Source organism: Ambystoma mexicanum, chromosome 5q, assembly GCF_040938575.1.
Source record: "Ambystoma mexicanum isolate Mex_15411 chromosome 5q, UKY_AmexF1_1, whole genome shotgun sequence".
Classification (NCBI taxonomy): domain Eukaryota; kingdom Metazoa; phylum Chordata; class Amphibia; order Caudata; family Ambystomatidae; genus Ambystoma; species Ambystoma mexicanum.
In genome coordinates this window covers 466,875,581-466,902,375 of record NC_090933.1, presented here as the reverse complement: position 1 = coordinate 466,902,375, position 26,795 = coordinate 466,875,581, and positions in this window count along the sequence as shown.

Sequence of the window (26,795 nt, the reverse complement as noted above, 5' to 3'; positions counted from 1 at the left end):
GAAGATGGGAGAGAATCAGAACTACGGACGCATCTTTGAAGCTCCAGGTATGACTTACGGAACCGCAGTAATTATGGATCATTAATGGGCGTGTGGATCCAAAGCATACATAAGGCTGCCGAAAAACTGGGGAGGCATATGCACGATAGTGAACCTCCACGTTCCTGCACTAGTGATCCAAAAAAGTGACTTGAGTATTGACAGCTTCCCAAAGGTAGACGCTCACATGAGGAAGAGGAGGTCTGTGGAACTGGTATACCGAATGAAGAGAGAGAATTACTTTTCTTCAAAATCAGAAGAAGCATTGTATGCAATACCTTACGAGCACAGGCTGTTTACCCTCACCCCATCAGTATTCACAACAATACTCTTGCCACATATCCAAGTTGGAGTGAATACGAAATGGTTGCAGATAACCAGATGGGAGTTATTGCCGACCATCAACACCAAAATAAAAGGATTCAAAACAATCAAAGAATAATTGAGAGCAATCCGATTGATGACCCTCCAGAGCAGATATGTACTTGACATGATCACTGCGATGGATGGAGGTGTTTGCGCAAAAATCGGAGAATCATGTTGCATGTTTTTACCTTTGCATGATGAAGAATATAGAACTTTAACAGAAGCCATAAGTAAGACAAACCTGCAGAACCAGATGATCAATGAAACCAACGGGGTTGATGAAGATAGCTGGTTTGGAACACTATTTCTATGGGTCCCACAATGGATGGCAGACATATTCAAAATTCTGGGACCCCTGCTATTAATGATACTACTAGGATTTGGTTTTATCAAGATAATCGTCACACAAAGCCGGAAGACTGCGAAGAAAGCCATTGGAATGAAGATCGTGGTCGATGTCAAACCAGTATGGAAGCCCAGTGACCTGACTGATGAAGAAATCAGAGACTGTGTGAGGGCTAGCGTATTTACACCAGAAGGAACAACGTTTGTGTATCCCAGAAAACAACAAAGGTACGAAGGGAAGTGGATCTATTGCAGCCCGAATGGACAATGTCAGCTCATGACCTGGAACAAAGACGAACATGTAAAAACAGCAGGAAGTCTGAAAGGAGTAATAAAAATATGGACTCCAAAGATAAATACGTTCACACCATCGTATACAAACCCAGAAGAAGATGAACAAGAAGCAGAAGAGCGAAATAAGACAAACCCAAAGGAGGATGCAGAAGTGGTTGATGAACCAACCAGAGGGGGGAGTGTAGAGGAGGTCCCAGACATAGCATACACACCAGCCCCACAGTTTGAGGTACCAGGAACAGACTTGCCAAGGTATGTGATGTACGAGGAGCAATTGAACCAACAGAGAGCTGCACTGGGCCTATGCCCAGTGCCCATCAGAAGAGCAATACCTGTTGAAGTGCCTATAACCAGACAACCATGGGCAGCTCGGTACCCACTGAGACAACTGTACCAGCAGCTGGCATGAAATGAAGACTACTTACAAACTGTCCCCGAAGAGACCCAAAGAGTCTTAATGGAGACGACATAAGATCCCAGACCACCGTAAAGACGAACATAAACGACGAACGAAAGATGACACACAAGGGCGAAACACAAAGAATAACTATGTAATGGACGTGTAAGAAGAAACAATGATGATATATAAGGAAACGCAACCGTGAAGCAAGATAAAAATATGCAACTAGTAAATGCCTGTAAATAGGCTTGAAACACAAGAAGCTAAGTAAACGGTACTGCTTGCAATGCTCAGTAGAAGAATAGAGCGGCAAGCGCCAGCTGTCATGATGCCTGCCCCCGCAAGACCAGACCAGGCCCAGCAGGCCCGGAAGCAGGTATTATGCCACTTGGAGCATGCCCAAAAGCCCCAGTTAGGGGCTGTTTGGGTACAGTCCTGGCGCCTATGGCGCCAGGCTCATAAATATAAAGTCAGTCCTGGCGCCATGGGCGCCAGGCTCATTATTGATAACTTACCTGAAACAGACCATGCTGCATACTCACCTGAGGCAGACCATGCTGCATGAAGACTCAAGCCAAATGAGGCTTAGGAGGGACTATTTTACTGAAGGGACTATTTTGTTACTTGGGTGGGGCTGTGGAAGAATACTTACCTGGATCTTCTTCCAAGGCTATTTAAACCACGCCCGGACAGCCACACGTGCTTCGCGTTATTCTGCTTGCTGCAGCGTAACGCTCACCGTGTTTTCAGCAGCTCCAGTCTTCAGCCACGCCCGCTTCAGTCCTGGGACTCCTGAAACAAGAAGACAAGAAGGATAAAGGTTAGAACAGGAGTTTTAACTTTAATCCTTACCTGAATCCTGATCCATTTCGCCACGGAACTGAAAGACAGAAGTCTTTGAAGCATTGCTTCGCATTCCTACGGTGCCGCGCTGAACTCACCTGCTTGGCGGTACTTCAGCATTCCATCACGCTCTCTCCATCTCGCGGCCGCCCTCCGACACCTAAGGAGACAAAGACAGCAAGGTGAAGAAGGGGACTCTCTAAGGCTATACAAGCTACCCCCAAGGACTTACCTGATTTACCACGGGAGGTACTCACCTCATTTCGGGTCAGCGCAGTCAACTCTGCTTCATCGCCGTACCCCGGCCCCTAAGGGGAGAAAGCAAAGACAAACCAGTTACCCCCCACAAAATTTACCTGATTTACCACGGGGGTCTCACCTCATCTCGGGTCGGCACAGTCAACTCTGCTACATCGCCGTACCCTGGCCCCTAAGGGGAAAACCACAATAGACTTACCTGAATCTTACCGAGTGCCATTTGGAAATCTTCGAGTGGATTAATCGGCAACCTGCAAGGAATCGGACAGAGTGAAGAGCAGACATTTGAACTCATGAACAATCGACTTTAGAGTCAATACTTGAACTCACCAATTCCTCTACGCCAGTGAAGTAACTGGTCATCAACGCGCCCCTGCGGTCGACGCAGGATGGAGAGCTCATCCTTCCAAACCATCAGGTGAGATTAAGGAGGGGACATCAAGAGTGATCTGTGGGAAGACAACGGGAGTGGGGAAGGTGGGTTGACACTCAATTCCACGGGTGGTTAATTCCTCTTCTCCTTTGCAGAAGTATATTCTTGCGAGCCAGACAAACTAGGCTGAGCGGGCCAATCCAGTCAGTCATCTCGGCGCTACACGTCACGCTGGTGGAAATAACAGCGGCCCAGTTCTGGTCGACGCCCCCGTGGGAACCAGGTGAGCGTAACACCCACTATATATATATCTACCTCAACGAAGCACATTAAATAAGTGCGATTCCATTTTGTAAAGCAGAATTCAGCCCAGGCTGCAAGGGACTAACAAGGCCAAGATTCATATTCCAGCCAAATCCAAGTGAAGGAGCGGAATCGGAACTCAGTAAGAAGCAGCTCAATGCCTGGGAATTCAATGTCATCCTAAGGAAGGGAGGAGAGCGGCAGCCTCAGAGAATTGAAACTTCAGAGCATACCAGCCAGCCAGTGAAGGTCGAGATAAAGAGGCCCCAGGCAGGTGGCGATGCTATGGAAGAATCAAATACACGAATAACAGGAAAAATAAGCAGATTCACGGTGAACAGACACGTGACCAGCCAAGGGCAAAAAGGTACCAACGTCTGATGTCACCCAGAAGCCGAGGATGCCATAACTTCTCCTGATAAGAAGCTACAGTTCGAAGCTTCCCCTAGCTAACTAATTGACACATAGCCCTAAAAGTACTTATTGATGGAAGAAAGGCAGGGTGAATCCTGGGGCACAAGGCACCTGGGTGTCCATTCTGCATGCTGCTAATTAAAGTGGAGATTTATGTCACGATGCCCGCTCCCGGGGAGCCGGCTCAGGCCCTGCGTCCCCGAAAGCGGACATCAAGTCCCCGGGGAAGGTCCCAGCAACCCCTTATAGGGGCCCTTTGGACAGCGTCCTGGCGCCTATGGCGCCAGGCTCATAGAAAACGTCAGTCCTGGCGCCATAGGCGCCAGGCTCATTATGAAAGTGTTTGGGTGCACTTACCTGATGCAGACCATGCTGCAGAACCCCGGCCTCCTTGAGGCCTGAAAGGAACTACTTTACCTGTGGGACTCATTTACCACCCGGGCGTGGTCGGGGAAGGATACATACCTGATTAGAGGAAGGACACATTCTAGGAGCTTCTTCCAAGGCTATTTAAACCACACCCGATCAGCCACACGTGCTTCGCGTTGTTCTGCAGCTAGCAGCTGAACGCTCACCGTGTCTGCTCCTGCATCTTGACTTCTGCCACACCTGCCAGCATCCTGAATCACCTGCAAAGGAAGGGAACAAGAGAACAGAAGAAGGAAAAGGCCTCACCTGCTAAATCTGCATCCCAGAGACATTTCGCCGACAATCCTGAAAAGGAAGACATTTATTTTTAAAAGCACATTGCATCAATCGCTGCAGCGCTGCATTCTACTCACCTTTACAGGGCGCCTCCATGTTCTGCAGCGACCATCCGGATTCGCAGTTGCGCCCCGGCGCCTAGGGAGAAAAAGACAAGAACAAAGGTGAGAGAAAGAAGGGAAAAGGGAAGCTAAAACTCCATGTCAAGACTTACCTGTTGGGTCATTCCCTTTTCATTTCGGGTCCGCGCCGCATTCAGGCATTTTCGGACCCCGGCCCCTAAGGGGAAAAAGACATCAGCGTTAATGAGTGAATGAAAAGACATTACCAAAACACTCATTAAAGACTTACCTGATTTCCACAAGGATTTCACCGCTCACCTCGGGTCGGTGCCTGTTCCTCGGCATTCCGTACCCCGGCCCCTATGGGGAAAAAGACACTAGCATTAGAACATTAATGCATGGACACAAGGGGAACCACTTATAGAAAACTTACCTGGAAGCCAAGCAAGTTTGGTTCTCACCCATCCGAAAATCCAGTGACGTAACTGGATACCAACGCACCCCTGCATCAGAAGCAGGATGGAGAGCTCGTCCTTCAGGACCCTAAGGTGAGACGCTACGGGGAAGCACAGAAGGGTTTTGAGGAGGGTGAGAGGGGTAGGTGGGAAGCCGATTGTATTACCCCGCAGACAGTTAATCCCATATTCTCACCTACAGAAGGATACTTCTGCGAGTCAGACAAGCCAGATCTGGGGCCCGGTCCAGTCCGTCTTCCGAACCTTTTGCATCACCTTAGACGAGGACACAGCAGCGCGAACCGGGCCAGCGCCCCCGTGGGAGTCAGGTGAGCGTTACAATTTATGCTTAGGGCTGTAACCTACCCAATCACAACGGACCAAATATTCTAGGGTCCTATAGCTTGTAGAACCAATAAGACGTCGTAGTTGTAGTGATGTCTATCACAAGTGATGTAGAAGGATGGGCGTAGACGCCCACCCGATAAGAGTTATCCAATCCTCACGCTCTGTTAACATATACAGATATAGCACCTACACTTAAGTTACCTTTTCCAACCAATAGAATTGCATGTCAAACTTATGAGTGTTACACGTCAATGATGACCAGAATTTACTATAAAAGTTACTGTTTGCATGAAGAATTTGGGAGTTGAAGCGAGACAGGCGATCACAACACTGCTGATTTCCATTTGTTTCCCCGTTTTTTTTGTAGTTGTCCTTATTTGATTGGTGTCGGAGTAAGAGAATCCTGCACCCCATCCTCCTCAAGGTGCAGCTATCTCATTTTCAGGTGCCGGCGGGCGAGCTCTGAATCTCAATGGGCCCGTTCAGAGGTTGCTCCGCCCTCCAGTACAGTTGATAAGGCGCGGAAAGTATCTATCAAAGAGGGGGAGGTTGGCCTGAGGGCCTTGGACCAAGTCAGTGCCATTTATGTAAACATTAATGATGATCTTAGAGGAATGGAAGGGGGCTAGGAGGGCCTTGCACCAGGTGCCACCATTAATAGCAATGGAGAAAAAAGGAGAGAGCACAGAGTCCATATGTGGAGTCCATAGGTTTGGCGAAGGAACAACCAGAAGTGCTCACCAGACATTTACTTTACTTTATTCAATTTCTAATTCGCAGCTGTGAACCCTGAGGCATGAGGGCACGAGACATGACAGAAACACATACGTAAAAAGTTGAACATAAATGCAAAAAGGGGAAGAGGGTTGGTAAATCAAGATGCAAGGGGACCCGGTCAAAATGGATAAACAAGAGAATAAGTGATTAGTGGAAAAGAAGGGTCTTGAGGGTCTTCTTGAAGGAGGTGATCGAGGATTGATGACGTAGCAATGGGGGAAGAGCATTGCAGAATTTGGGTGCTGCAGATTAGAAGGCCCCGTTCTCCACCTTCTTAAGTTTGCAGTGTGGAGGAGATAGGAAATTCTGGTTACTTGACCTGAGAACCCTTGGGTTAGCTTTGTCTTGGATTTGATCTTGCAGGTTTTTGGGCATTGTGCCAAGTCTGCATTTAAGGACAATCGTTAGAATTCTGAATTTAACGGGGCTTCGATTGGCAACCAATGTAAGGAGCGTCGGGCAGCTGAGATGTGATCATGCCGCGCCAGACCCGCGACCACCCGGACGGCTCCGTTTTGGACTACTTGAATTCTGTTAGAATTAGCTTTACCGAAGCCGACCAGGAGATTGCCACAGTAATCTATCTTTGCACCAACTATGGCTCTCGCGATGCTCTCGGCATTTGCCTGCGTGATAAAAGATCTTAAATGAGACAGAATTTTTACATAGTAGGTGGAGGCGGAGATGACGCTACAAACATGGGCTCTCAGATTGATCCAAAATGACGCCTAATATTTTTAGTTTAGGTTGAGGAGAAATATCGACTAAGCCTAGCCTAAATTATTTAAACGTGGGGTCCAATTTGGCAAGGTAATTGGTGTTACCCACGATCATGAGCTCAGTTTTGCTTTTGTTTAATGCAAGGTTGTTGGCCCTCATCCAATATTCGATCAGGGAAAAGATTCTGTTTAGCTCTTGTTCATCCTGAGAATGTACTCCGGAGAGTTGAACTAGGACCTGGGTGTCATCGGTGTAGTTAGAAAATGATATACCTTCGTCCTCAAGCATCTTAAAGAAAGGAGCAGTATAGATGTTGTAAAGGCAGGGGGAGGTACTAGCACCCTGAGGAACCCCGAAAAGGAGCGGGAATTTGGGCCGTTTCAGAATCCCCGAGGCAGACACTGCTCTGTCTGTTAGCCAAAAAGGAGTTGATTCATGATGCAGCGGAGGGGGACAAATTGGCTACCTCGGCCATTCTGGATACCAGAATGGGATGGTCAACCAAGTCGAATGCCGCAGATAAATCCAGAGACATGAGAAGAGTTGCTAGGCCTTAATCCATGCTTACAAGGAGACATGACTTAAGATCCAAGAGGGAGGTCTCGGTACCATAGCCCTGCCTAAAGCCTGACTGATAGATGTTTAGGATAGGATGCTGGTTCAAATAGGAGGCTGTTTGCTAATAGGCTACTCGATCGAGTATTTTGACAAGGAATTGCGTATTGGTAATTGGGCGATAGTTAAGCGGGTTATCAGGAGCGAGGCCAGAGTTCTTAAGAATGGGAGTGATCCAGGCAGATTTAAGATTGTCAGGGATGCAGCCCTCTTGTAGAGAAGCATTAACAAAATTACAAGTAGCTTTTAGCAGTAGGGAGAGGCAGGATTTTATGATTAGGGAGGAACAGGAGTCGCCCTTACACTTAGTGGGCTTAAGTTGTTCAATGATGGATTTTAGTTCAACCCCAGTGATTGAATGGAAGTTAAATTCGGTGACTGAAGGATTTCTGATAAAAGGTTTACTATGAGCGGGTTCCGGGTTGGCAACCTGTTTTTGTAAAATGTCGGCTCTGATGCCCAGGAGTTTATTGTGCCTACCATTCTGGATTTGTTGACACCAGATGTTATCTAACGGTGGAAGTAGTCCCTGAGGTTCAGGAGTAGATTCAGAGTCTTTTAGGATCCTGAACAGTTCTTTAGTATCAGATTTGGCATTGAGAATCTGACAATTATGGTAAGTCTTTTTTAGCAGATGTAAGCTCTGATCTATAGTACTTAACGGCGGATTTATATGCATGTTGGGATATTAGGATTAGCGTTCCACTGGTGGAATAGCTTGGCAGTGGACAATTTTGACTTTTGTAGGTCCTTGGTGAACCATAAATTACTTCTATTGGAACCGAGCGATTGTTTGGACTTGGCAGGGGCCAGGGACAAGGAGATGGAATCCAAATTAGCAGTAAGAATGGATAACATGTCCAATAAGGTAGTATGGTCAGAGAAGTTGATTGCAGGGTCAAGGAGAGGTACAATTGTGTCCTCAGTAATGTGTTTAAAGTTGCACGTGGTGATAAAGTTGGGCTTATGTAATTTAGGTTTTACTGGAAAAGGTACAATTATGGAGAAATTAATGAATGAATGATCCGACCAGGGGCATGGCTTGACATGAATGTCGCGGCAGGGAGTGTTAATCGAACAGATCCAATCCAAGATGTGGTCCGATTGGTGAGTTGGATTTGTTGCTCAAAGCGTAGGTCAGTTAGGATTAGCTCTAACTCTGCAGCCAGCGGGTCATCAGTGTGACCTAAACAATAGTTAAGATCTCCAAGGAGAAAAAAAAATGGTTTTGGGTTTAAGAAGTGGTCAAAAGTAGTTAGCGAGAGAAGTGATGAAGTTAGGTGAGAGCGTGAGAGCACAGGCGGACAATATACAACGAGAAAGTTCACCGTTGATTCGGCATTAATTCCAATTTTAATATGCAAGTATTCAACTCCATCAAAGTCAGGGTTTTCAACTACCCAGGTTGAGAGGGAATCTTTGAGAATGAAATCAACCCCCCCGCCTCTCCCCGTTATACGGTCGTGGCGGGATAGAGTGTAACCTTTTGGAATTGCTAAATTGAAGGAAGGACCAGTCGTGTTGGACGCCCAGGTTTCTGTTAATGCGCAAATATCAAGGTCATTATCCGCAATGCTGTGGTTAACTTCCAAGGTGTGCTTAATGAGGGACCGGGTATTAAGTAATAGGCACCAGAGTGTGCTAATTGGGGATGTATAGTTAACTACAGGGCAACTAATGGAAGAGTCTGTAGACACTGAATTCAGGGACAATGGAATAACAGAAGGGGTGGGGAGCAGATGAGAGGTTAAATCATCAATCAGTGAAGTGAGATATATTGCAGGTGATGGTGGGGACAGAATTAGGTTAGACTCCCAAGGGGTGGCGCTGAGACATCTTACCTTCGGGGTGGATAGCTCTGAGAGTGGGAGAGCATTTTCGGAAAAGATGTTACGAGCAGCAGCAATGGCTGCAAGTACTTCTTGGAGCCCCATCAGAGATGGTCCGGTGAAGCGAAGAGGGGTCGCAATCACAATCAGGTCCGTCACTGACTGGCACAGACCAGCTTACTGTGTTCGCACCGGCGCGTTCACGCCAAATTAGTACAGAAATAGTCCGAAGGTCTACGAGAATGCTGGGAAATGGAGTCGTGCAAGACCTAGTGCGTGCAGACATCCTAAACTCTGTTTTAAATTGCACTAAGTTAGCCAGACACAAACAATACAGCAAAAGATACGCCTAGCATACACAGGGGCACAACTAGAATTAAATAAGTACAATGACAATTAACAATTTCTAAAATACGGGCTCTGATAAAAACAATTTAAAAGAGGATTGTGAGCAATCTAGACAATTGCTGACAATGTTGCATTGTTGTGATTGAAAGATTTGAGAAGGAAAACATGTTTCCAGTAGGCCTTTCAGTCTTTCATTACTTCCTCTGGCATCACAGAAGAAAAACACACTTCGGCTCATTGTCAGCGAGTATGAAGGTTGAGGTAGAAAACACATGTTAATAGAATTATCTCCATGTTTACTTCTCAACCAAATACACAAAAGTAGGAATAATTAGGGGAATTACCTCCAGCATTTGAATGGAGGTAATTCCTCCAGAAAATGGAGAGATTATCGCTGGACAAAGTACCGCTGGCTGAAAACAATCTGCAATTGGGTCCATCACAACTCTATGATGGAGAATCACAAGAATTCGGAATTTGAAAGATTTAACTACCATTTCAATAGCCATAATGGTAAATGAGTTTGGAAGTATTGCCACAAGTAATCCTAATCCCCAATTGCTATAAGGCACAACGCGAAGGCTAATATGTAGGAACTCTTGACTGCTGAGCAAGAAGCATACATTCAGCCTTTTACGTCCAGATGAGCTCAACATCTTTTCTCAGCAGGATGCCAAAATTATTGTGGACCTGATTGTCAGCGCAGCATTGTTTTCTGGCAACTATGTGTTTCTCACTTAGGAAGGCAAACTAAATATGTTAACGTAGGGCTGATTCTATTTTATTATGTTTCGAAGGCAGAAGGAGATCATTTGCCTGTGTCCCCAGTCCACAGATGGAGATTTTGTGAGCATTCAAAGTCTATGGGCTGATACTATGGCTATAGTCCCTGGAGCACATTTTATTCAATCTGGTTCAATATATCCTACAGCATGATGTATCCGATGTTTCAGAAGAACTTCAGACCTGTAGGGATTGCTCAGGGGCAATACAAATGTTTCGGAAGCAAGGCAATTCAGAGCAGCATGGGCCTGATACCAACCCCATGCTTAGAGGCTAGACTCTGCCATGAGGCGTGATATAATAAAGCATTTTTTTAGAGTATAAACTTGGTTGTAAACCGTTCCCATCTCTTGAAGAGTGTTACAGTGTATCATTTGACCTTGCATGTCATGAAGGGATCCAGTTATATCAGGGCAAGCTGAGATCCATGCCTGTATGAGTGAAATGACATTCCATGTCAGGGAGCCATCATCCTCTTGGAGGGATTTGCTGACATGCTCCAGGTCTCTCAGCGTGTTCTCATCTCCCGAAAGACCGCAATGTGCTGATGTCTACAGGTATGTGGCCATAGCCTTGAGTAAATTCAATGGTGTTTACATGTACACAGTTGATTGTGACACCATCAATGACTACATATGTTATATTCTGGGCAAAGAAAACGGTTTCAGGTGAGCTTGCTGACGGATTTCAGATGTTGACCATTTTCTGGCTCCATCCTGTCATATTTGTGTCAGAGAAGAATGTCCTGCTCCCAGTGTTTTGCCGCATGGACTCTTCTTCTCAATCTTCGAGTTTTGATGTATTAGCCCGTTGCTGGTTCTGGGCTTTTAGAGCGTCTTTTATTTATCTAGAATGAACTAGCGAAAACTTGGATAAAGAGGGAACATGCACGCCTGTTTGAAGCATGTTGGCCTTGATACTGGACCTGTATCTATTGACCCCTACTGATCTTGATTTCTCATGATAAGGAATACAACAGTAGCACCTCGCCTGCAGTTACCGGAGTATCCAACTCCTATTCTGTATCCCACCCTATCTATTCTGGCATTCCTGAACCAAGGGATTGGGGGCAAGAAAGTTGGTTGCATTTAAAACGTGTAAAATATTGTAGAGAAACTGTTATGGATATTTAGCATCACATTATGAAGCACAACTGTACACACCTGACATTATTCATATTTATCTGTAGGGTGCAGTTTCAAAGGTCTTGGGCTTAAGGAGTGTGACTCATTTTGCATTACTTTTTTTTTGTTGATCTGTTTTGCTGAGACAGGACATTTTCTTCTGGGAGTTATGGTCCAGGCATTTAGGGAGTCCTTCAGAGGAGCTTTCATCATTTAAAAGGTTTTGAAATCTTTTAGCCGGTGGCACATTCTCCAATGTCTTTATGTGGTCTACCATAGATCCAACATATTATGTTTGACAGCCAACTCAGTAGCTCAGTGATTAGATGGACTAGGTTCTTTATGGTCCAAACCATCCTTGAAAATATAATTTTATCACATAGGGTGATCATTCTGCAAACCTCCTGAAAGGATCCAGTCTTATGTGTGTACCTTATTTCATTAAAAAATATGTCGTTCAGACTGTGTTGTTTCTCAGATATGTCTGTTCAGTAGAAGCAGGTCTACCACTGGTTAGATGTCATTCAGGCTTTAAGGATTTATTTTTGTTAAGTTCAGTGAGTTTCAGAAGTCTATGTTTAAAAAATATGTATTTCTTTAGGTTAGTGGCAAAGACATTGTGAATCCAACGTTTGGTATATGTGTGATATTTGTAGCATGACTATGTGGGAATGCCTCATACATGCTTCAGCACAATATATATATTTCCAACATGGCCACCATGGAAAGGGAAGGCAGAGTTCCATACAGGGCCCCTCTTTGCTTTTCATGGCAGCCAGCAGAAAGCAAAGAGAGAATCCTATGACCATATTACCACAAGCACATTTTTCTTCCCTTTCAAAGCTATTCCACTTTCAAATAACTTTACTGCAAAGCCAGTCCCAGGTGGACATGGCCACTTTAACCCCATGTGTTGTCCCTCATGGTCATGGCCAGTAGCCAGATTGTCCGGATCATGACCTTATTCCATGACCCAGACAATGTGGCCACTGCGCATGGCCACAGGCTACACCTCAGTCACCAAAGGTATATCACTATTTTTTGTACCTACATTAGGACAATTGTCGAAAAATAAAAGACGAGCACATTTTCAAAACCATGCTTTAAGGTCCTTGCAAATGCTCCTTACACAAGTTTCCTGGAAATCCACTCATGTTTTATTTTTTCAAAAGTGTCAGATGCATGCACATACAATAGTCATATAAGTTAGCCCCATCTAATTTTCCCCCCTCTTGACAAAATCCAACCAAACTTCACAAACACATTTATATCTAAATCTATTAACAGTTTGCCAACTAAAGTGTAGATCTGTGAAATGGCCCCTCATTTATTAGCCATAACATTATTTTGGGACCCCCTAATTTTTCCCTCTCTTGACAGAATCCCAGCAAACCTTGCAAACTCATTCGGAATCGAGTCAAGAATATAGTTGCAGAATTTAATCCAGTTTCATTAAGTGGCGCCAAAGTTATAAGCCATCCAAGAACTGCTTTACACCAACCCTGTAATGCAGAGGTGTCCGGAAACTTCACAGGACTGTTTGCGACCATCCAGACTGTTCACAGACTTTTTTTTACAGAGAAAAACACATGTTTTTTTCTTTTTCTTCTTGCAGCCATATCCCATACCATCCTCATCACCCCTCACCTCCCCAGAGATTATTTGATAAATTTGACAAGTTCAATGTTGTGTTTTTTAATATGTTTTTACTGCAATGTGCGTGGACACTAGCCATTGTCCGTGAATCCAAGATGGTGGACATTTCCAAAAATCTGACGCACTTCACGCTTTTCACCATCCAATCAGTGGAGGTGGTCCGATGTCTGTGGACACCACGTTGCCTTCTAAGTCAATCGGAGCCCTGTCCGCCGACCGAACTCAGATATCACTCTAATTTTTTTGGATGTACTTTTTGTCGTTTTAAACAAAACTACTGGATGGATTTCCACAAAATTTAGAAAAGCACGCTTTCGGGACCAATCCATCGCTGCTGTCGCAAATTTGATGAAAATCCGTCCAGCGGTTTGGGCTGTAGGTGTGAGCAAAGTTTTTCTCCATTCAGTTTATGGAAAATAAAAATGTGGGCCCTCCCCTATAACTTTGCCCCCCCTTCACTAAACCTCAAAAATTCAGAGTGGGCCATATACTTTTTTTGCAAAGTTTGGTGAGGATTCGTCCAGGGGAAGCAAAGTTATAAGCAGCCCAAAAAGAGGTCTTCCTATGGATTTAGCAACTCAACCATAACTACACAGGTGCTACCGCGGACCGTGTAATATATGTAAATATATATATATATATATATATGTATATTACACGGCCACGTTAGTGGCCGTGTAGTTATGGTTAAGTTGCTGTTTCCATAGGAAGAGCACTTTTTGGGCGGCTTATAACTTCGCTCCCCCTGGATGAATCTTCATCAAACTTTGCAAATAAAGTATATGACCCACTCTGAATTTATTTGGAAAGTTTGGTGAGGTTTGGTCCAGGGGAGGAAAAGTTATGCACATGTGATGTCATCAGTGATGTCATCAATGATATTTGTGATGTCATCGTTGATGCCCTGGGTGTTAGTCTTAGCAGTGCACGGTGGTGGCGAGAGTTATGGTGGCTTAGCTTACCATACTGGCGAATTTCAGGGGTTTTTCGATTTTACATGTAACCATAATGTCCCCTTAACAAAGATTTTTTTTACTGAATTGCATAGGTTTTTAGTAGTGCAACTTAACCATAACGTCCCTTTAACAAAGTTTTTTTTTAACTGAAATATATATATATATATACATATATATATATATATATATATAGAGAGAGAGAGAGAGAGAGAGAGAGAGAGAGAGAGAGAGAGAGAGAGAGAGAGAGGGAGGCTTGGATTTCAGTACACTTGTGCTATCTGTTGGTGCCTAGTAAACATGGCTAGTTTCCAAATTAAAATGGGGTATTGAAGCATCTTTTTGTCTGATTCTCTTTGATACAGTATATTAGTAAATGTTTGTTCCATCCTCAGAGATAAGGACTGTGACGAGAAAAAGCAATTGAGAATATAACATTTGTATTGTTTGCTCATAATCTTCCCTAATCGGAATGCTACATTTTCTCATAGAGTGCTAGATGCATACCTCGAGGCAACATCGTGCCTATTTTCCCAATATTTGGATAACTCTTTGCCATCACAATGTCCTTTCTGGTGCAACAAACTAACCTTTATACTACTATGGTGATTTTTCTTTTGTTACAAAGGGCATTGTCATTTTTTAGCGATTTAACAACAAATTGTAGAAGTTACAATTATTAAGAGTAGTATTAATCATGCCTGAAAAAATGCCTATATAAAAACTAGTAAAATGGGGATAATTCATTTCTCAAAATGATTAGACTGTTTCTCATGAACGTCAGTTGTAAAAACACTCTTCAAACAAGAATCGAGCACAATCACACACATTTAACAAACTATGTATAATCATTTTTTCATACGTATTTGTCAGATACAGCAATGTGATAATATCTTATTATAGAAAATAAAGAATATATCGACATATGGATATCAGAAGTAAACATTCACAATATGTCATCATAGTTCTTATACCAATCCATTACTATACAAATTGTCAAAATGGCTAATTTACAAATTCAAGTGAGAACAATTTTGGGGATGAAACACATCCCGACTATCCATACCGTCTTTGTAGTCTTAATTCCTCTTACAAATGTTTCAGAACAAATATTTATGAATGAAACAAATATTTTTAGTAATGAAGCAGAATACAGAAATCACTATTTTTTTCAATCTGTTTTCTACGAATAGCTCACAACTATTATTTTGACTAAAATTATTTTTGTGAAATATATTCACCATTAATGGTATAAGAAAAACGATTTGTAAACAACAGTAACACACATATTTGCATGTTTTGTTTTGGTACTCAATCATCAGTAAGAGTAAGGATGGGTATTTAAAAAGTGTCAATTGATCCAGAAATAGTGTTTGTTAAAGTCATATGTGGCCAATATAAGATGTCTCACATAGTCCTGGCCTTTTTTGTAAAACATCTTAAATATTGTCATTACAGAATCTATCAAGAGCCTACTATGAGTGTTGTGGTAATGGCACAAATAGGCAGTATCTGAAATACCACTTGCTTTCAAAACATAACCTAATTATAATTTGGGATCACCTGTGATATTGACCATATTGGGTAATTGCACAGTGCTGCATGGCATACATATGGGCGATTTTCCAATGCAGTTCTTTTTGTGTACACCTAACACAAAGTATCACATGCCATTAAAGTATTGTTTTAAAACAGGATGTTTTTCTGCACTCATATTTACATGCCAAAAACACTCACAATGAGACCCTAGGAGTAAAGGTATTTGACAGAAGGCTTAGTCTTCTCATGATAATAGATACCCTGTCCCCACCAAGTTTATATTTTATGAGTTATTAAAAGAAAACACATTATTCCGGTATTGTGATTAGTTAAATACTGCTCGTTCAATACAAGAAATACAATGTACTCTTTTTAGGTTCCAGAAGGACAGGAGTAAATACAGATGTATTGAGAAATTTGTTTCCTATATTGTTCCAGTTTGTGTATTTACATTGTTACTTAAAATGGTTGGATTTTATGATGCTTTATGGCGGTTTCTTCCCGAAATAAAGTTGTTTTGGCTCCCTGATTCAGTACCTATGAAGTATATGCACATGTAAAGAATGCTATCCTTTTTGGCTCAGCTGTCTAGCGGTAAAAATATCCTGCACGGAAATCATTCTTTAAGTTTCTAAAGTGACAAAAAGTTCAATATTTCATGCAGCATAGTTGAAAAGGGCATCGGTATATAGAAACAAGAGCTGAGCTGATTCACAAAGAAGTTACTATGAGAAACATTGACTTGCTTCTACCTTAAACCTATAGAGGGCTATTTAATTCAGAAAAAAAGTTGATATGAGTAACTCTAACTCCTGTGAAGGGACAATTATTTAGTTAGGAGTAAGTCATAGTTATTCCTAGAAACTTCTTATTGAATCAAATAGCCTTTTCCAGGTTTAAGTCAGGAACAAGTCAGAATACATTCTTTGTAAATTGTCTGTCACTTTACATTTTTTGGGAATGTGAAACAAAGCACCCAGGTGTAGAAACTAATGTTCTGGATATGATTTTGATCTGCTGCAGAACTATGAGCAAGTTTCTAAGTTATATATGGGTTCAGAAGCATGCCTTTTTTCTCATTGATTACAAAGAGCAATTCCAGAAGCCAGTCCTGCAGCCAGCTTGAACCTTTCTAAAAGAATTATATATATATAAAAGAAGACAAAGAAACCAGCACCGAAATTAGAAGCCACCATGGCTGATTTCAAATAAGAAAAACCTTAGCACACGAACTGTAGAGGTGCTGCATTATAAGTTATTAAACAACTGCAGCACCCATGCATTGGTTTAAGCTAACATCATGGTGGAGGTAAAAAATACATGTAAGACTGTTTCCCAAATGCCATGCGTTCCGTCCTAGTCAGGACTTCGTCAGGCAATATCTAATTAACAAACAACAAGTTCTATTTTTAAAAACACACAGAGCAGCTTCACTTCCTGTTATGTAGAATCACGTGTCCAATGACCATATGTAACAAAGTACATACTGGCGTCAGCACCATCTTTAAATTAAGTTCTAAGGTGATAATCACAATGAATAAACATGAACTAAATATCACCCTATAGAACGTAAAATACATGGATCACCTAATAGAAAAGAAACTGCATATTAATCTATTTCAAATCAAAATCTCGAAATAAAGTGCAACACTACTAACAATCAATCATGATAACCTGAATGTGCAGATGCATGGCAAAATTCAAAGGCAATTGCAAACATGTTACCATACAAGATTCAAATCTAGAAAACAATCAGCACCTTGACACGTCTCTTGTGCTAGATGTAATTACCAATAAAGACCTCAGACCAAATAACCGGGTAGACTCAAAGAATATGGCAAAGTACTGCTTTAATCTCAATTTAATGAAGCAGGGTAAACTGGCAAACATCGGACTGATGCTTGCACACTCACTCACAAAATTGATTACACAGAGGTTTCATACCCTAATATGCATCATCTATGATGTCATCCTAAGTGGCAAACTGTAAAACCTATTGACGGGAGGGATTGGTTAGGGGAACATCACTCTTACGTATTTTCATATTGTTTCAGTATGTCCTCGTATATCTTCTTCATGACATCACTCTGCCCTCATCAGATTTCACTCAGCACTACAAGATGTCCAATAGTGCGTGCTGACATCCTTCCACAGGATATCCTTCCACTCTCTCAGTACAAGGATACATTTGATATGGTTGTCTGAGGGCATATTGGAAGGATAGCTCAGCGGCAATGTGCTCGCCTTGGAAGCAAGATGACACGAAGAAACACAGGTTTGATCCCCGGGTCTGCACTTAGAAACGTCTGGGTATTAAGCACGTTATAAATAACCTATCATATCAAATCTCATATTCTCAAAGTGGTATAGGCATAACACGTGGAGGCCCATATAGGGCTGTTCTCCTACTGTTCCAGTATGACAATGGTGAGGGCATGGGAGTTAGGGAAAATGCATCCACCTGCTCCTCTACATTCCCCCCTCTTGTCGAGTCCTCCACCACATTCTCTTATCTTCTCTTCACTTTGTTGTTTCTTTGGGATCCATAATTTATATGTTTATCCACACTCCAGGTCATGTGGCAGCATTCTTCTGATGGTGGACAGAATTTGCAATGTCCTACATATTTTATATGCTCCTTGGGATAGTAGAACTTTGTTCCTGGAAGTGCAATTGTGCTTTTCTTTATATTCTCACAGGTGCATGCCTCATTTTACATCTGCTCACCAGTTCCAGCATCTATATCAATCATTATCTTCATCCCAATAGCTTTCTTGGTTGTCTTTGGCACTGTCCCAAGATGATCCTTAAGAGACAATATCCTAGCAATAACAATACTAGTATTGCTCCAAGTATTTTGAAAGCATTGGCCAGCCTTGTTGGAATCCATGACAATAGGAATGAGAACCAGTCATCTCCTGCTGTGTCATCAGCTTCATCTTCCATCTTTGTATGCAGAGTCGTCAACATAGTTATTGTTTCTTTCAGGGTTCCATTTTCTCCATCATGGGTTGGTATTAAATGTAACGTAAGAAGGCCCGAACTTGGCACATACGCCCCTTTCCATTGCTTTAATTAAGTTTAGGACATACCTGTCCTGGAGAGTCATCAGCCTAATGGTTCTCAATTCTTCTGAGATTGCATTGAATCATTTTATTGTTGCATTAATTGTCTGTAACAGCTCCCATCTTGTGATCTGCAGCCACTTGGCATTCCCTGCAGTCTGAAGCCCTGGCATAAATATAGATATCATTATCATTGCTGTCTTGCTAAAAGGTTTATGTTAATCTGGAATGCCTTCATAGACCTTTATTGATTTTGATGAAAAGTAGTACCCCCTTTTCAGACGGTGAAGAAAAATCAACCTCTTCCTTCTCTAGTGTTCATTGATTTTTGGAAATTCATTGATATTGAGATCACTTTGAGATATCACTAATACTGGAACATGTATTAATACAATGGAACATACTCCTCCCCAATTTATAGGCGCCTGCATGTAAGCTCTGGATCCACAGGTCCAATATTGGTCCATCAATACAGCAGTTTCTCCATTCATTACTGGGACCTCGATTGTCTGCCCACATACTTTGTTCTCTCAAACCAGAACCGAGCCAACATTCTTGAAGCATGTTGTTGCATTCTTTAATGGTATTATGGATACAGGTCCTGCTTCGTTGTCGACCCATGTTAGTAACTTATAATACTTGGCCCTAGATTTTAGGCATCTGTCATTCACTCTTTGATTACTGGTTATTTCTTTCTTCAATAAGTGTGTAGTGCAAGATAATAGTCATTTTTCCAATCTGGTACTGGTGGCAACACACCCATATACAAATAGGTTTATAGTCATTGAATTTCTTATTTATTACGTTTTTCATTCGAAATGGGGGGGGGGTTCCCCCACACGCCTTTTTTTTTTTTTTGCTCTTACCTTTTTTTTTTACATGTGGGACCCAAAAGAGAAATATAAATAAAAAAATAAATCATTCAACTTTTTTTTCCAACATTATTTTTTCAATTTTTGTGTAATTCCACATTTTCTTTCAATGATATGACTGCACACCATACCAATAGCTAAGGTATATCCCAGCATCCTGGCTCTCCAGATCTTTCAGTCATATCTGAGCAATCCATCCTCTTTATCTCACAATTTTTATTCGTTCTACAATCTAGGATGGGTGCGTACATTATTTGCTTGTCCACCCCATACTACTATCCTTCCTTTTTTGTCTTCACATAAGTATCTTCATATGGAAATGTTCCTCTTGATCACCATCGTAAAATTGCCATTTCCATCAAATTGCTGCTGGATGACTGAGACATATTGCATCATGTGCAGGCATCTCTTTGGCAATAAATGTCCCTGCTGTGTTCATGGCATATGACATTAAGGAATATATAAGGACATAGCAGCTTTCATCTGAAGGACTCCCTCCCACTTCCTTCATGTGCTGATACCATAGATTATTTTCAAATGAGCCGAATTATCAAGATATGTATTTATATGTTCAGGAGTTCCGCAAGCACCTGAACCCAAATTAGGGAGTGTGGTCATGTTTTCTTCCCTGAGGGTTTTGAAATCCACCTCACCCTCCTCTAGGCCCATTCTCTCTTCCCCTTGGCCAGACATTGTACTCACTCAGTTCTGTGGTATAAACTACATTGTTTTGCTGTACTGATTGCATCTCCTGTGTCACCCCTCCTTCATTGCTCATCAATACCGCTCTCTCTATGGCTATTTTTGACAACTTTTTCTGAACTAACTTTGCTTCCTCCTGCTTTCTTCTCTCTGCTTTCTTATTATTATTCTCCTGCATCAATCGGCAGTGATGCACAATGGTCAATTGTATTTCTGGCTTTGCTTCCATTTCCACCTGTTTCTTCATCTGCCATTGCCTAGCTCGGGCAGTCCCTGACACAAAATTTGATCAAACAAGGCCACGGTTTTATCCCACGGTCCACACGTCTCAAGGCATCATGTCTCTTGAATGTCCAGAATATAAGTGACAGGGTCTTCATCCTCCCCCATTTTCCTAGTCATAATCGCACCCATATCAGATGTATTGGGATATTGTGCTCTGAGAACCCGCCATACATCTGTAATGCAATTAATAAATGGCGCTGCATCATGTTTTGTGCATTCACACCTGCATAACCTGCTCTCTTCCAAATGTCATCAGCTCTCTCTCCTATAATGGCTGCTAGCAAGCCTTTTATGTCCCCTATGGCAATGACTTTCCTGATGTCATTCTCTCTAATTCATAAATACATTTCCCTGCACCGAAGTTAAACTCAGTGATTTACATTTTAAATTGTCTTTGTCCATTTGTAGCCATGGAATATATTGTGCCCCCCCCTTTCTCTAATAATGTTAATTGTGAAAATCCTGGTCCATAATCATACCTGCCCACACTTCTTGTTTTTCAGGCGGCGCTAGTCTTGTACATTTTTCTCTGTCCTGGTAGTGCCCTTAATCTGCTTACATGAGGTGAGGATACATCCCCTATACTGAGCGAGCGTGCTTGGGGTCGCCCAATATATGGTGTCCATTTTGGTATTTTTTCTTTGGGGTCCTGTATATGTGACCATTTTATCCCTTTTTCTACACTCAATTCTTTTGAAAATCCCCATGCACCCTTACTTCATGCTCTCTCATTTTGGCCCTTTCTTCGTCTGACATTATTATGCCCAAGCTCGTATGACTGCTGTCCTTTTCCGCATCATCAAGATCTAGTCTACTTAAAGAAAATGTCTGTGCTTCTCTGTCATGACGTCATCTAGCCTTCCTCCAGTATGATATGATATGATAGTTTATTTATATAGCACCTATACACAATGTGTTTCAAAGCGCTTCAAGGCAAGGGAGGGAACAAGGGAAAATACAATTACATTCTTACAGGTCATGAAGAGTAAGGATGTGAAATGAACTATCGTACTCAGCCTGACGACATTTCAGATAGTGCAAGAGCTAAGACATAGAAAAGGAGGGGAGGGGAGAGTGGGAAGGAAATGGAGACAGACAGGCGACTACCGTACTAGGCCTGATGACATTTCTGGTAGAGCCGGAGGAAAAGAAAAGGTGAGCGAGAGGGGTGCAGAAAGTGATGGGAGGAACAAAACAAGCGACTATCGTACTAGGCCTGACGACATTTCAGATAGTGCTGGGGGGTGGTTGGGACATGAAAGGGGAAGGGGAGGAGACAGACGAGGTTGCCATCATACTAAGTCCAGGGACAATTCTGATAGAGTAAGTGCATAGAAGAATGTAAGGAGAGGAGGAGATAGGAAAAGGGAGAAAGGGAGAAGAGGAGAGAACAATGTAACCAGTCAAAAGAGTGGAGAAGCAAGAGGAGAGTGCGAATAAAATTGCAGAAGTCAGTAGTAACACATAATGTTGCAAGCCAGGATTTTGTTTTATTTATTTATTTATTTATTAATTTCTATTGCGCCGGTAACTCGCAAGTCTCGGGGCGCAGAAACATGGACACGAAGGACATTTACATTAGCAGATGATGAGATGCAAGATGAAGATGGGAACAGCATGATTCAGGACCACCATGAGTACAAGATGCAAACGAAGTTCAGCATGAGATTTGAGAAACGGTGACGCACTGTGAATCACTGAAGTCCATAAAAGTCAAATCCAGCAATGGCCACAAGACGGTGACAGTGAAACCAGAATGCATCAGGACAGATCCTGCAGAAGTAGGCTGGAGGGGGGTGGAAGGGGAGAAGGGTAGAAGAATCAACCTAAACAGGCAAAACCTGTGTGCGCGAAGGGGGGGCACGCGGAACACCACAGGGAGACCAGAAGGGGTGGGGATGACATTTGGGGACAGAGGGAGTAACCACATGTTGGTGCATGCTTACCTGCTGTCTGAGCAGGGGTTTGGGCACTGGGTCCTTCTGGTCTGAACTGTTCCAAACAAGAATTGCACTTTTCTTCGTCTGCCCTTCACATTTCGGACACCCGGGCGAGAGACACCCTTGATGTGCTATCCCTCGATAGAGATCCTTTTACGTTCTCTTGGGTTTTATAGCCTTCTTTATCCATCATTTGCCTACATATATGACTCATTCTTTTAGCCCATGTTCGTATTCTCAGTATTCCTTGCAACTTCCATCAGCACTATGCTTCTATGACATAGATACTCTACCTCATCATCTTTTAGTCCCCTACTTCTGTTAATTTATTCTTCCCTTCTCCTCATCTCCCTCAATTAATCTCGCTCTCGCCTTATTTGTAACCTACGTACTTTCATTCTTTGCACTTCTACCTACTCTCGTCTCTTCTCTTGTAACCTACTTGCCTCGTACCTTTTGTCATTCTTCCCTTTCCAGGCACTCTCTTTTTTTCTCTTCTTTATGTTCCCTCTATTATTCCTTTTCTTTCTTTCCCCTCTCCTCTCTTTCTTCTCTTTCTCAAACCCCATCAATGCCCTTATCGTGCAGCTTGAGTAATGTTTGTCTTGCCGTCCATTTATTCTGTACAATTGTTATTTCCTTAGCTTAATCCTTAATCGTTTATTTCTTTCTGCTTCCTTACTGCTTCCTAACTTCTTCCTCTAGCTCCATCTGTCTGTTTTGCCTGTCCTTTCTCTCATCACGCTGTCTCCTTTCATTGCGTGTCAATATATATTTGCGTTCCCTTCTTTTGCTCTCTTCTGTATTGTACTCACTGTTGTAAGCGGGGGGTTCATATGTTGGATTAACATACTCTACCGTGGCTTTCAATTTCTTTAAGGGATAAAATCCCTTCTCCTCTCTGTCTATGCTCTTATTTCCAGGAGGGTAAAGGGGAGCTAAAGGCGTTACATCTTCCCATTCATGCTGATTAAGCATCCACTCCTCAGCTGGATCTTCTTTCACACTGTGATACATGTTCCATAACTCTAAAAATACCTGACCTTTTTTGTAACTTTTTTCCATTATATGTAACATGCAAATATGTCATTTATTTATTCATTGCATTTGGTAACATGCTCAAACCTGAAGGTATCACGATGTAGGTTACAAGGCTACAGTAAAGCTTTCTGGTTACATTGGAAGCAAAGACATATGAGAATAACTACATTGGCAGCACAACAGTGCAAGTACATAATGACGGAAAGATTGGGATTAATATAGTTACACTAAAGTGGTGAACGGAGCACTTATAAATGTATTTGATAATTGATAATTAGACAGATAAACATTTATTGAATAGCCATGTTTTTAGAAATTTCCTGAAGTGAGTGTGAGAAGGCTCATTGCTTATGTTCAGTGGAAGGGAGCTCCAGGTTCTGGGAGCTGCTAAGGGAAACCTGGAGCAAAGTTTGTATAAATTACACCCATATTATCTAATGCTACAAAGATAAGTTTTGTGTGGGCATTATATAGTGTAGGGGAGAGGCATGAGCCTTGGGGTACACCTAGAGGAACAGGAATAGGTTTGGCTGCTACCTCACCGATGGCTACTTCTCTAAGTGCGCTCTGATAAGAAGGATCTAATCTAGGAGGTTGTGTCATCACATGTCACAATACTGTTTTTGACAATGAACCCTCCTGAGGCCACATCATAACTTTCTTATTGGTCGTGCCTTGAACCTACTCCGAATGATACTTCCTTAGTTTGTCTGTGTATTTTGGCAATGTTCTGCATAAGTGTAAATGAGGAGTGTCCCCCATGATGACGAGTTGATCTCTACTGTACATACTTACCCGTCCTTTGATTCTTCTCATTATTTCATCAAGTATACCACACTCATCAATTTGAGTGGGCACCATCAATCACAGCTTATTTATCCGAAAAATAAACAATATACATATTCACTGAAAAAACCTTGTTAAAGGGACATTATGGTTAAGTTGCACTAAGTAAAACAGAAAACCCCCTGAAATTTGCCAGCAATGGTAAAATAAGCAAACATAACTCGTACCACCACCGTGCACTGCTAAGACTAACCCCCAGGAAATCAAAGATGACATCACAAATGTAATTGATGACATCACTGACCAACTGGTGAATTTCTGGGGGTTTTCGGTTTTACTTGTAGCAATAAAGTCCCTTTAACAAAGTTTATTCATTGAATTTCATAGGTTTTTATTAGTGCAACTTAACCATAACTTCCCTTTAACAATGTTTTTTCAATGAATTTCATAGTGTTTATTAGTGCAACATAACCATAAAGTCCCTTTAACATTCACAGTGCACCCTAATTTCCGACAAATTTGTAATATCATACATACCCCAATATAGCACTATTTGTGTCCAATATGCAATGTTTCACCTTAAAACTCTGCCATTACCCACCTTCTAGCATAATTTTGAACACCCTTTATGCAACGTTTCCCCTGTTTTTGCATATGTCGACGTCTGCGAACGTATGACATCACAGACTTTTCTAACAGCGTCACCTGACCTCATGCGAGCGGAATGATTACGTGTCCGCTAATGCAAGTGGGTCTGTGCTTCGTGGACAGTTCAGAACTGCATTTTCTGCTGATTTAGGAACTTTTAAACTCTTACCCTTGCACAACCCCTACACCTATTATTATTCATTATGCATTAACAATCTAGCAAATACTTAGAAGAATATTAACAAAACTGCTATTTATCTTAAAAATGGCCTCAGCTATTTGTTTGTTTGTTTGTTTGTTTATTTATTTATATTGCACACCAGACCCAGGGGTATGCGGGCGCGAAGGCAGTAAGAGGATTGTTAAGCTATTGCCATCCCTCCCCATCAAAAGCCAACACCATCACCAACAGCAGGAGGACCTACACAACAACAAAAAGCGCAGTATTTCCAAAGACAATGAAGTGGGCCAAGAAGATGAGGTAGAGGAAGTGTCTACCTCTAGCACCCAGAGAGAATCATGGGTGTGACAGTTCTTTACCACTGTTGGGAATGTTCCAAAGGCTAAAACTATCAAAGTAAAATGCACTGAGTGCAATGATGCACTCAGTCACGAACTACATGAGCAATGCTCCTACGGGACAACCTCCATGTGCCACCTCACCAAATCCAATCACGCAAGGTTGTTCCTTTCTTAGCATGTAGGAGGCTGTCTTCCTTCACCTCATCTTCCTCAATCAATACTGTAACCACACAGCCTATTCTGTAGGACACAAAATCCCACCAGCTACCTCGCAAGTGATAAAATAGGCTGTTGATCCATATCTTTCGACGACACCAGTACTCGGTGTATATACTGCAACACACCACTCTGCAGGGGGAGCATGAGAAACACTGCCCTTTACCTCCGCGGTAACACACGTGCAACATCTTCCCCTGTCCACCTGCCCCTCCATATTAGTGCTTGGTGCCTCTTCCCTCATTTACCTCCCCATCTTACTTCTGACCCCATACATTTTTTTAAAAAAAACAACAAAAAAAGGTTCCTTTAGGAACCAGCTTTCACAGTTAAAAAATGGAACTAAAAAAAATTATTTTATAGATTCCATCTACTTTACCTGTCTCAGTAACATAGATAGACTCAATAAGAGTTTCCAAGATTTCCATTAGCATTTTGTGTTATACTAATGGGAATAATGTGGCGTTTAACCCCCATTCCAGGCACTGGAACAGGAGATAACGGCCTGGCAACCCAAGTTATCGGCCCAAGCGATAACTTCTTTTCCAGCCCATGCAATTAGGAATGAAGGACATTAGCACCCCGTGTTGCCAAAGTGGTAACTTGGGTGCTAAAAAATAGGATTTTCCTTCCTACAGCAGAACGCAGGCAGCGTCCAGCTGAAGGAAGGAAAGTACGTTTCCAAGATGGCCACCATGTAAAGGGAATCTGTACGAAGCCCCCGTGCTCTTTCCATGGCGCCCTGCGGGAGGAGAAGAGAAGGAGCGAATGCAGCGGCTGCCGCCGAAATAAGGTAAGTAGAGGGGTAAAAAAAAAGGGGATGGAGCATGGGGAGAAAGATGGCGGCGGGTATCAAGCCCATGTTCCTAGCAACCTCATTGGCTGGCTCCCCAAACCAGAGTGCTAATGTACAATTGTGTATTGGAGAAAAATATAAAATGATAGAAACAATTTTCTGTCCCAAATACTTTTCTCTAGCATACAATAAGGACCATAATCGATGGACCTTTATAACTATTCAGTCTCCACAGTCCCCTTTGCATGCCATGGATCATTAAAATACCCAGATGGCACATGCACAACATCGCACAGGGCAGCCCTTCTACCCTTTTTAATTTTATATTTGTAACACTCCTGCAATGCCTGCTTTCAAACAGTCAGACATTCAT